The sequence below is a fragment of the Thermobia domestica genome, chromosome 15, assembly GCF_964235325.1.
Source record: "Thermobia domestica chromosome 15, izTheDome1.hap1.1, whole genome shotgun sequence".
Lineage (NCBI taxonomy): Eukaryota > Metazoa > Arthropoda > Insecta > Zygentoma > Lepismatidae > Thermobia > Thermobia domestica.
In genome coordinates, this window is record NC_137468.1 from 111,950,726 (window position 1) to 111,963,743 (window position 13,018).

Here is a 13,018-nt window from a genome sequence, read left to right on the forward strand (position 1 = left end):
AAGGAATGCTTTTTATCATCTTCACTTACTAATCACTCAACTTTAGCCAAAGACGAAAAAAATGTAACAAACGCGAAAAATTGTGTATTACAATATATTCGCAAGATTTAGTGTGCATGGGTGTATATCTTTCCATGGGTGTATAAAGATTCTCCAATGAGCATAGTATGAGCCAATCACTTGAGGGAGCCCCTGAAAATGTCCTCCTCTCCATCCTGGCGCCACGTTGGGTCTGCGGATCAATTATCGACGTCACTGCCCTACCTTCTATTAGATTTATGTGTATGACAAGGAAACTGCATTATTTTAGTGTACAGTTTTCCAGGGATACTTCCGTAATAAGCTTTCTAGGATGGAGCGCCTCATTTCTACAGTTAGCTAACGCTTAAGTAGTTTGAAAATTTCTTATAAAAGACCCTCCTCACAGCCAGAAATGAAATGGGTCAAGATTTGTGAATGAGTCAGTGGGTCGTCGCCATGCGCGACCCATGCAACCCACCATGACTCACTGACCCTTACCTATTCTGACCTACTACGATCCACCGACCCACTTTACTCAGTGCATTGTAGACAGCATCTTCTCATACTGGAGAATTTGTCTTCGTTTTACTTTCAAGGCCTCCATTTTTCTTCCCTTTTCATTTGTTTCTATTTACTTACATGAGATGAGTATATCTAAGTGAAAAAAAGAACTTGAGGCACTTCTGGATATTGATATTTGTAATTGCAATAATAGGTCTAGCAATAGGACTTACCAGAAGCAGACTTTCCAGAAGTAGCCTATGCATTTTTAGAGGAGCTGACTACTGGAATATTTTTTGAATCACCTGTAACATATGAATTCTTATATTAAAAAAAAATAATATAACTATGTGTGCATGATCATTACTGCCAAAGCCAAATGAAATGACTTTTGGTATATAGGTAGGCCCCAATCCCAACTGACAAGTGAGATGTTATCATATCGCTTTCATTATAATACATATCCTAACAGAGTGGAGGTCCGAACTTTTTCGAAAAATTGAGTACCTCGGGAGCCGTTTAACTTAAGAAGCTGAAGTTTAGTATATTTCCCAGTCTTCTTTTATTACAAGTGTAAAGTCCTTAATCAGTGGACAGGAGGGTATAGATCATGGGCCGGAGTTGATAATGATGGGTTTTGGTGGGTAGTCGGTCAGAATGGATCATGGTGGGTCTTGGGTTACGGTGGATGGTAGGTCAGTAGATCATGTGTCAAGTTTTATTTAACCCACGCCATCTCTGCTCACAACATACGCGAGTGATGCGCCAGTTAAAAGATTGTTGCATGAATAATACAAGGCTTTACGTTTTTAATTAATAATATAAAGCTTATTAATACCTTGGTTCTACCAAGGAATTATACTTTGCCCTAGAACTAGGAGTAGTTTTAAGCAGTAGCTAAATGTCTAAAAATGCCTACTCTGTAGAATACTTAAGTTTCTTCATTTCATATATGCGAAACCTTGTTAGTTGTCATCAATACTTTAGTGACTTACGTTGGTTTCATAACTGTAGCAAGAAGCCAAATTTAAGGGTTTGGCTTCTTGCTACAAGGTACATTGTGTCACAGGAATGAGGAATTAATATGCTCAAATGAATATCTGGATTAAACAGACAACGGCTGGTGGCATGGTCCTATAATCCAGCCACCTTAGACGAAATATAATGCAATGAGGAATGGCCTATATACAAAGCGTTGATCTTACATGATGGACCGGATTCCCTTGAAGAAAATATAATGTGATGGGGAATGGTATATATAGTAAGCATTGATCTTAGATGATGGACCGGATTTCCTTGAAGGAAATATAATGCAATGGAGAATGGTCTATATAGTAAGCGTTGATCTTAGATGACGGACCGGATTCAATCCCAAGTCGTGGTTCTGAGTTCATGGTGATAGTGGGTCCTGTCCTTCAGAATCCGGGTGTTTCGTAACGATGCATACATAGAAACTCGAATGGAGTTAAATGAGCATTCCAGCTTTGTGTCTCACGTTTATACCCCTTAGGCTAAAGGAGATGGATGATTAAGGGAAGTGAATGAAAGTATAACTGATGGAATTCCGATGTCGAGGAAACGGAAGAACCTGGAGATCTCGTGTCGTCAAGATCGAAACAGGGACCCATTGCAATAAAGGTGAGCCTTCTACCACTGTGACACCACGCCTTTCTCCCCTCCGCATACAGATTATTTTATATAAAAAGTAAAATACTCATTATTTCTCAGTTTCTATATACGTGGAATCACTGATCCTAATTTGTAAGCTATTCCAAGACATGAAATTACTAACTTCTACTTTCTGGTAGAATCAAATTACTAACAAACAAACTGACTACGTTAGCCATTCTGTATTTCTCTAATATTCCGTCTAACCCCGCTCGGCAATAGTTATAAAATTTTCCCTCAACCAGAACACTCATACACAAACATATGTATACATTCATAATGTTGTATTGACCTGTCTTCAATATGTAAATATTGTTAGTTTATTCTTTATGTTATGTCTAATAAAGGATATTGTAAAGCATTGTTGATAGTTTCAATTCTTGTGCTCAGTGTTATCGTTACTAAGAACCTGTTTAATTCAGTGCAGTGATATTGATCTTTGTAGCAGACGTACGTTGACACTTGTCCCTAAAAAGAAAGCGATGACTGATTGGAAGAAAACTTCTTTTCTTGCAAAATTCGAGCAATCATTTCCTTATATTGACGACGCACCCTTAACGATCAGCTGCGAGCGAAGATGTAGAGAATACCAAAGTTACGACAGCAACGGTAACTTAATATATACGTATCGCTTTGATGAAGAAGTTGTAAGACCATCGTTCATATATACTGTGACTGGTTTTGCTGTTTTCTGGTTCTCCCTTGAAGACATGAAGTTTAAAGGAATCCTTCCGTACGTTAGTGTGAGAACTGATCTACGTACATTTCGTGAGCTACATAAAGATCCCTCAATGCAGAGAATAGATTCCGACCTGTCTTCCACCTCATTGAGCGACACACAGAGTGGCTCCACTTGGTATTTAAAAATAGAAAATGATAAAGGAGAAGAACAGAAATTCGACATTTTTCAGTTTGCGAAGCTTGTGTTTGCAGGGATTCATACACACAATTCCCTTACTACCATTGGATCAGATGATGATATTAACCAATTATCAGAGGATGATTTGAGCGAGATCCCGGAATCTGAATTCGATGGAATAATCTTCAACTCCAGTACAGAAAGCGTAAGTTCATGCCAGAAGAAAAGACAGAGGAGACCATGGTGGAAAAGACTGTTGTGTTGCTGTAGTGGTGGTTGTCGTTAAGGAAATGCTTGTTATACGATGAGAGCCGTCCAAGAGAACTAGAGACGCCTCCAATAGGGGAGAATCTTTCGCAAATGTTAACTACGCCGACAGCAGTAATAATAGAACCCCTATACCAAAGATCAGATTGCACTGTTAATCATTTTGGAAGATGTAAAAAGAAGAAAATTATGAATATAGCTGCCGTGCCTTGGCTCACATAATGGACTTCAGGAGAAATGGAAAATATTTACAAAACTTTTCGGCTACTTGTACAACAATAATGCAGCTCAGTATGTATAAGAATTTGACTGGGAAGTTAACTTGATGAGAATGGATTCAACAGTTCTCTTAGAAATTATTGAACCAACCAAATATCCGGTGTTTAATATGAAACACTTTCTTTACTAATGAGGCTACCACAAGTGGACCATAATATGTGTTGTGTTAAGTTTTAATTGTATAGCAGCTTTCTTGTATATTATTGTTGTGTAAAGAAGTGTTACAACTTCTGTCATTGTTTGATGTATTTAAGGAAGACTTTGAAAATTCATATCCAGATGGTTCAAACGAATTGTAAACACATGTGGATGCCCAGGCAATGAAGAAAGTGCTTTAGTTTTGGAAAAGAAAACGGCATTTCGAAGAAGGGTCTGAAAGAGGGCCAAGAATAAGACGAGAACTGGTTGAAAATACGAGAATCGTAACAGCGTTGGAAAAAATGAAGCTGGAAAACCATCCTAAGAAACAGCTTAAAAGATTTATTGAAGTACCATATATTTTCTTTCGTATGTTTAGATAAATACTCAAACGAGAAACGAAGACAACAAATTAATAATTATTTTCCGTAACTACAATCCTGTTACATGGAATAATCTGCGATAAATTTGTCATTTTTATTTTGGATTTTAAAAAGTATTAAAAAACCATACGTTGCATTAACCTGACTTATTATTCATAATGCTTTTGAAATTATCAAATACTTTACCAATCCATTGAATAATATAACAGTAATTCCCAACCTAGGGTTCTCAATCTTTGTTTAGGGGTCGCGGTGGCTCAGTGATAGAGCGTTCACCTCTGGTGCATGGGGTCCTTGGTTCGATCCTAGCTCGCGCCAAGTGGACATTGAGGTGCACAAACACTGTGTGCGTGTTTTTGCTCGGGGTTCTCCCGTTTACTCCCACTTTCTTCATTCCACTATTTCATTCATTTCTCGTCATCACCGTCTCCTTTAGCCTAGCCGGCATACACGTGGAACGTAATACTCAAATATTTCATTTCAATCTTTGCTGACAATGTTAACAAGATGTAAGTAGAATTTGATTAAAACTTTTAATGACGAATGACGGACAAAGGGTTTGATATGCAACCAGCCCTCACTTAATGTAAATAGGTCGTTCAAGAGCTTTGCGCAATTGGAAATTTACGTAAATCGAATTTCTTTTACCATAACTATTTTCGTAAACAAGTATGAAAAATCGACAAATTACGCCAAATTAGCAGTTGTTCCTGTCTCACTCACTAGATGGCTCACAAGATAGAATTTAGAAATTTAACTCTATTTCTTATTTCAGATGTAAGTGCCATTCGTAAGCTTCACTTATATTGGCAACTTCTTACGAAACTGAATTTGCATATATCGAATTGACAACTCGTGGACTGACTGTACATGTCGGTGAGTGGTATACACAAGAATAGGTATCTTCTTTACAAAGATTTATTGGCTACAGTATGGTGCACAATCGACAGATACAGTGCGCCGCAAGTGCTCACAGTGTGAGCTTCACACAGACTCCCAAACACGTACTCCAGCTATTAATGGCAGCAGTTACGCTTCTAAAGAAATCGCTGTTCCTGCTTGCACAAGAGAGCGTATCAGGGACGGAATATCATGTTACCTCGAGCACATCTTGGCCTCCAATTTTGATGACGGATCATAGTCCAAGAGACTGAGACGAGGGCTCCCATCCGATGCTTTGACCACCGTGAAAATGTTAGCAATATGGATCGACTTAGGAAACGGATATGAATCCTGTTGTAAGACTCAGTGGATTTAGCAAAGGAAGTGTGACCGAGAAATTGAACAACATCTATCAGAACATCAGACTGATGGTTCACAGCATGCCTTTTCACTCCAGTTTTCATGAAGTGGAGTTTCATGATTCCATGATATGACATCTTCAAGAACACCATGCCGGGATGCACTTTGGGAACTACCATAGCGGCTTCTTTAGATGATATCGTATGTACACTGGGTCATTTTGGACGTTCAAGAATTCCTTAGTGGTAAATATATTTCTGTCCGTGGTATGAATCATCTATGAACTAAAATATGCATTCATAACCCTGTTCCGGCGTAGCTACAGAGTTGGGAAATGCCCTTCATGCGTTTGTACTTGTAGATCAAGACCCAGATTCTCACGCAGTGTCTGACAATGCACCATGAATGCAATCTCGTTTCTTTCGCCATGACACTTTTGATTCCGTACCGGATATTATTGAAGTCCAATGTTTATGTATATTGGCCAGTAGAGTCCTTTCAGCACGTGTACGTAATTTCGATGATTTATGAGTGTGGATGTTGGCAGTTTCATCTCTATAGTAAAGGTGACAAACACATTGATAAACTTGATTCGCTGCAGGAGGATGAATATCTCAATCGTACTCTTAAGTGCCATATGCAAAACCACAACAGTTAATCTATTTTCATTTGTACTCCACCACATCTAAAATAAACAAATAAAAAGAGCTGAAATATTCTTATTACAAACCATCATACCCTATATTGCCTCCACCTAACATGCATTCTAACAGCTTTTACTTGGCTATTTATTATCACGTTAAGTTTGTATCAATACCAGCACATGCTGAAAAGTAATGTGAAAATAGTTACAGGTATCCGTATAAAACAATGCATATACACTAGTAGCACATCTACTTTAATCTACAGAGCTCAGTCATTATTTTTCTACACCATCACCATGCAATCAAATACACCTGCCAACTTCCGACCAGTTTCATTAACTCATTGTAAAATTATTAATTTTGATTATAAAAGCATAGACTGACTTCTTGCTTCACTCTATCGTCAACATCAAAATGAAGTCTTCTTTGGTGTCCTTAAGCTTCAGACAAAGATGAAAATCTGATGGAGCCACATCTGAACTATATGCAGGATGAGGTATGACAATTCAACCTAAGTGCTCTAAGTTTTTATTGTTATTATACTAGTGTGAGGGAGGGCATTCTTGTGGTGAATTAAAGGCACCATTTGTGGACGAACTCATCGTATTCGTTCTTTCAGTTTGTAATGCCCCACTTATAATGTCGCATCAAAACTTTATTTTTTAGAATATTTATTTGTTTCATTTATTATTCATGATTCTGTTAAATATTGCTAATTCCATGTTTGAGTATAGTTATGTATATATCGATAATGAAAAACTGGCAGTTCCACAATCGCAGACGACAAAGATCTAAGTCTGTGCCACAAAAGGGAAAGATAAGACATCAGCTGACATTTAGGAACTCTTTAACCCAGAATTTGAAGCAACAGAGAAACAGAAAGGAGAGTGCTTATAAAGTTTCGTGTTTTCACTAGTTATATAATTTCCGAAAATTGATCTGAAATCTTGCGTTTCGAGAGTCCATATAAAATGTCAAAATGTCGAAGTGCACATGGTCTTTGTCGTCAATTCTACGGCCAGTTTTCCAATAGTATGGCGTCTAGTCCATAGTGATTTTTATGCGTTATTTAGAAGCAAGAGATAGTTCAAGGAAAGGTAGAGTTTCCAAGGAGGAATTTATCAACTATTTGAGACCGAAAGAAAACCCTTCTATCATTAAGAAAAGTCTATATTATTTCCTTGTAGAAAATAGATCATTTCAGTAACAAATTAATGATCATAGGTGCATCACAATTCTATGATTTTGTATAACAAACTACGATGCAATAGCGCTTTAAAAAACGCTGATATATATATATATATATATATATATATATATATATATATGTGTGTGTGTGTGTGTGTGTATGTATGTATGTATACGATTTGGTGCACGCATGGAGGGCGTGCTCGCAGCCATTCGACTTATTTACTAGACCAGTTCCGTCCTATTTACTAGACCGTCGACCCACTCGGCCCGTATTTCTTCTACCTTGGACGTAGTGTCCATGTGCACGAGGTACACCGTGAAGATCTGTTCCTGAACCTTGACTCGCTAATATGCGATGTAACTCCTATTCTCTAAAGGATTGGGATACGCCCACTGCGGAAGGCAGACTGCTAGCGAGTCAGTCCTGTACTCCGCAGGTATGGTACCCGAGCGTTCCAAGGCAACTCACTTCACGCTCGCCGTTACCCAGATTTCTGGGGTAAGTTCCTATAAGCTACCGAATCACACAGTATAACTAACGTAAGCCCGGCAGAGTCCAACCCAATCCGGGAGCCCCAGGCGTGCACGAGGGGCTTGTTCAATCCCTGCCTTGCATACCTCTGTTCGTTCAAGAGCAATCGCCTTCGCTCGCAGAGGTTCCACGCTTACGTCGAGATGCTCCCACATCTCATCCCGAATCCTATTATACATGTTAAGTCACCATTTGAGTTTGATTCTAGCCCATACCCCACAAAGCTTCCTCCTTTTCACTGAGAGGACGATATTAAGATGGATCTCGCAAAAATAAGAATACAAAGTAGAAACTGGATATAATTGGCAAAGGATAGAAGTCAATGGAGAGCTTTTGTGAATGTGGCATTGAACCTCCAGGTTCCATAGGCCATAGAGTTAATTAGTTTCGACTAAATTAGTAAGGACCTACATGCCGTTCGTTGCCTATTGATTGTTTTTATTCTGGTTTAAGTCCTTTTATAGTCTCTTTAAGAATTGAAATACCCGAATACACGTCTGATGGGAAACCACCCTCTGCAAACCAATAAATAGATGAACCGAGCTCAAACGCACGTCGTCACCGACTCCGCACACACACACACACACACACACACAGAAAAAGTCAAAGGGTAGTGTGCTCTTAAAGGTGGCACTTCACCATTCACCTAATAGAATTGACAAAGAAGAAATTAAACTTCCAGAATGGTTGTGTGGAAGATTCGAATTCGGGACATTCTTATTGGTAGAGAATCTTAACTGTTCATACGATGCCAGATTGATTGTATCACGCTTCCACGAGTTTATTGGTTGGTTTTATGGATTGGAGATAAAAGTCACTTTCAGCAGAAGCTATGTGAGACCTGAACCTGCAGGTTAACATGGGATCTGAACCACATGAATTCCAGCCGGAATCAACGAAGTAAAGTGTTGTTACTACTATTGATTTTCGTAGGCCCTAATTATTAATACAAAATCCATTGCTAATATTATAATTGTTAATATTACTGTATAATTTAGTTATTCACCAGACACTGGTTTAATATAAATCTTGTACAACGGAAACATGATCAATATTCTTATCGCAAATATTGATACATAAATTGATCTTAACAATAAATTATGGTTGTTGTGTAATATTTTGCTTCGATTTGACATTCTGTGTTGTCAGAGTGGTGTCGCTAGCCTTTCGATCCCTACACAGGCATCACCATTCAAGATGGTCAAGGACTTTTATTCAAGCGGAGAAAATTCTCTGTGGAAGCGAAAATGACAAAATACAGGGTGTTTCAAAATGAATTCGGGGTTTTAAGGCCTTACTTATTACATTTAACGTACAATTATAAATAATACAACAAATGAAAGAGCAACTCAAATAGTTTTTGTTACAAGTATTCAATATGAGAACCATTCGTCACACGGCACACATCGAGTCGATCTCGATAGGCGAGAAAGGCCCATAAACTTTCCACAGGGATATGGCAAAAAAAAAAAAAAACAAAAAAAAAACATTCAATTTAGGGGAGTCTCATTGCAACTGTACCATCTCGTGGGGATTTGATGATCCCCAAATTCGAACATTATGAGTGTTCATATCGCCACTTAGGTGAAATGTCGATTCATCTCTGAAGACAACACGATCCAGAAAATCTTCATTGTCATGTAGCAACATGTTATTTGCAAAGTTGGCACGTAAACCATAGTCTCTAAGCCTAGAGCTACTAGCAAATGTAAACGATAAGGACGTACTTGTAAGCGTCTCTTTAAACTTCTCCACATAGACAGTTGCACTGTAACTACAGTTTTACAAAATGTTACAAAATGTAAAACAGAAAAAGCTTTCTGCTCATTAGTCGCCATCTTTACTACTAGCGCTTTCTAACGGCAGATAGAGGAAACAGTGCATGCGTACAAAACTATTTGAATTGTTCTTTCATTTAATGTATTATTTATAATTGTAAGTTAATTGTACATAATACTACAAAGCCCTAAAACCAAGATATTCATTTTGAAACACCCTGTTCTTCCAGTACTAACTAGGTCAGAGGTGTTGCATTGGAAGGAATAGTGGTAGGGGAAATCGGCGCCCCTAGAAGAAATCGCACTGCCAAGAAATTAGATTTTTCTCCGAATGTACCGTACGAGGTGGTATCAACAGTTTCGAGACAAGTTCTTAACACGCAAACAGATCTAAGCGCAAGGCGGTACGCACAGACACAGGAGAGCACCGAGCTTCATAAGTCAGTGTGTCAAGAAGGCCCGTGTATATCGCAAGCTGTGCAGCTAGCGTTATTCTGCTCACGTGCATTACCACGTCTGCGATTTTATCATGGACAACAAGCGAACGTGAAGTTGTGTGTGAAACTGGTCAACAGGCCCGAAACCAGCTACAGAGGTTTGGGGGGGGGGGGGGCAAGTCATTAAAAGTTATTTTACAAATATCTATTTTTTTGTATTAATGATAGCATTTTGTATTGAGGTCTGGAGGGGCCACGAAAAGTTTAGGGGGGCCAGCCCCCCTTAGCCCCCTCTAGTTGCAGGCCTGCTGTTCAAATCCGCCACAGAGATGTTTGACATATTTCGGCAAGTGTAGTGCGTATCCTAACGGGGACAGGAGGACCAAAATTTATTAGTGTTGCCACGAGACGAGACGAGACGAGACTTCAGGCTGTCTCGTCTCGTCTCGTGAAAACCATGTCTCGTCTCGTGTCTCGTCTCGAAAAAATGTGCTCGTCCCGTCTCGTGTCTCGTCTTGAGAGGTTCTGTCCCGTCTCGTCTCGTTTGTCTCGTTTTGTCTCGTAAAAAATATAGCAGCATACCATGGGAACGAAAGTAAAATGTAGCAGGCTGCACCATGCTAATCAAGATACAACTACGTTACAAGTATTACCCAGAACACACAAGACAAGAAATGTCACGGTAGCTACATCGTGAAGCCTTCACCTCTGGTGTATGTGGTGTCGGTTCGATCTCGGTTAGTGCCATGTGAGCTTTGTGGTTGACAAACATTGAATGTGTGTGGGGACCGCGGTGGCTCAATGGTAGAGCGTTCACCTCTGGTGTTTGGGATCTCGGGTTCGATCCCAGCCCCCACCAAGTGAACTTTGTGGTGGACAAACACCGTGGGAGTGGGTTTTCTTGTGGGTTTTCCCGTTTCCTCCCACTTTCTTCATTCCACCATTTCATCCATTACTCATTATCACTTCTCCTTTAGCCTAGCCGGCATAAGCGTGGGACGTAAAACTCAAAGATTTCATTTCATTTCATTTCATTTTTCGAATGTGTGTGTTTTCTCGAAGTTTTCTAGTATCCTACCACTTTCTTCATTCCACAAATTTTCCCATCATCAACCATTCGGCCAAAGTTACCTAAAGGTCTTAAAAATAAATTCAAATAAGCTCACAAGGCAAGGACAAATAGTTTACAAGATAATATATCTCTGCTGTTAGTTGTCTGAGGCTTCTCGACCCTGGCTTCTTTTTTTTTCATTCTGAAACATTGAAATTTGTTTCACCAGTTTCAATACATGAATGTACAGTAAATTGCTCATAGGTACGTCGAAGATGAAGACACTAATGTAAAATAATGTTTACACGACAAGCAAAGTTCGATGTAAAGGTGTCACCATCCTCGACACTATCGTATACTATCAGCCCACTTGCTTTATAGTGTCCGTGTATATATATATATATATATATATATATATATATATATATATATATATATATATATATATATATATATATATATATATATAGAGAGAGAGAGAGAGAGAGAGAGAGAGAGAGCGAGAGAGAGAGAGAGAGAGAGAGAGAGAGAAAGAGAGAGAGATGGAAAGATATATAGATAAATAGAGAGATAGATATGTGTGTACACTTTGATTTCATACATTCCAGCCTTTAGGTTTCACAGTGTTAACCCATACCAATCCAAAAACTACTTTTCATTTTAGCATGTTTAGATTTGTTGCATTATTTTTTTTTAAAAAAAGCTCGGAACCAAATAATTTTATTGAGTAATGGAAAGTATTTGATTGAAATTTTATATGTTACTGCACAGTAAACTCTACTTGAAGTGCCATAGTAATGGGAGCTGAACGACACATTGGACGAAAGAATGCTTTGGGGCAGTCATCACCTCCATGGTTCAAATCTGTTCCCATAACCGCGGTGTGTGTGCTACTATGTGGTGGTTACCCCGTTTGTGTAACAAACTCATGACAGTACACCCAGATTAGCTAGTGGTCTAAAAAAAAGTTGATTTTTGGGTGGCCATTTTGGATTAAAGTTTCTTATATTGTCGTGATCTATTCGCAATCATACAACGTACATCTTCATACCAAGCCGAGCGGTCTGCGGCGATAGACCATCGGCTTGAAGGCCCCGGGTTGAGTCCCGGAAGGGTCATGTGTATGGATTTTAACAGCATTTGTTTTTTTGTATTGTGTCAGGGGGCGAAATCGTACGGGATAAAAGGATTTCAGTCTGAAAAAATTGGAGAGAATATCCTCCCCAGGATACTTTCATGGGAGTAAGGAACTAGTAAAAAATATAGGATATACATTTTATAGTAGGTTTAAAAATATGGTTTGGGTATCCTATTTTTTTTGTGTGTGTGTGTGTGTTAATTATGTTCTTCAGTGATCGAATTTTGATCATTCTCATGATATTTTCTGCTTTCAACGGAGTACCATGAATATTATACCAAATATTCTTTACACTCTGTAAGAAACCATTTCTGAAGATAATTCAGGTCCTAATGAATATTATTCACTAGGAAAGGGAAGTATTCCCCTCCTCTCAACATGTAAGCAGAGGGCAATTTCACACTCTGGTCAGATCAAACATTTCCGCGTAACAAAACGAAGGTTCCCCTGTAAAACTTCTTCACCTAAAGTGTTATTGTTAGTATCATAAATTTGCTGAAAGCAAACAATTTGAAGGGTTTGTCGATAATATCTTTGCTTTCTTTGTCTTTCGCCCACCTTCCAAACGAAGAGGTGAATTTTACAACATGACTGCTGTATAATAAGCGAGCGATTGGTAAAATGGTAAAAGTGTGTTTTTATATGTATGTGTGTATGTGTGTGTGTGAGAGAGAGAGAGAGAAGACAAAATTTTAGTTGCAAGATGACATATTTCAATTGCCTTTTCGTTTCATATAGCAAAAAAAATACCGCCACCAGAGAATAAAGACAAGTGTAGTCTGTTCTGTTCTCTTCCGCCATCTCAGCCAGAACTTTCAACTACAGCCTGTAATGAGTGTAGACCTTACCCAGTTTTCAAATTGAATAGATGGTGGTGGTAGTTCGGTTT